The sequence below is a fragment of the Phaethon lepturus genome, unplaced genomic scaffold (genome assembly GCF_000687285.1).
Source record: "Phaethon lepturus isolate BGI_N335 unplaced genomic scaffold, ASM68728v1 scaffold35231, whole genome shotgun sequence".
Lineage (NCBI taxonomy): Eukaryota > Metazoa > Chordata > Aves > Phaethontiformes > Phaethontidae > Phaethon > Phaethon lepturus.
The window spans coordinates 3212-3489 of record NW_010517572.1 but is presented as its reverse complement, the minus strand read 5'-3'; the positions used below and the strand labels follow the sequence as shown (position 1 = coordinate 3489).

The 278-nt window shown below is 62.2% G+C and overlaps 1 protein-coding gene across 1 annotated transcript in view; it reads left to right on the top strand.

The window, feature by feature from the left end:
• Positions 1 to 278, top strand: part of EVX1 (even-skipped homeobox 1) — a gene marked incomplete at its 5' end in the record, with an annotated part of 1338 nt that overhangs the window by 446 nt on the left and 614 nt on the right. The window lies entirely within an intron of this gene.

The following is a 278-nucleotide window of genomic DNA, read 5'->3' as shown; positions in this document are numbered from 1 at the left end:
AAGGGCAGAAGGGGGGCGGAGCTGCCGGGTTTGCCGGGAGCCGGGGGGGGGTGGGTCATCAGGACAAGTCCTAGCAAGAAGAAAGGAAAATGAGCACCCTAAAAGGGCTTCACAAGTGGGTCTCCCTGTAGATGTATAGAAACTTAACTGATCCCTCCGTACGTGATGACAACTCCTTCTGGGAGCGAGAGCTGGCGCCGGCCTCTCCTCGCCGGCAGATCTGCTTCCGCCTGCGCCGCCTCAGGGCCAGTGCCCGTGCCGGGTGTGGGGCGAACTGG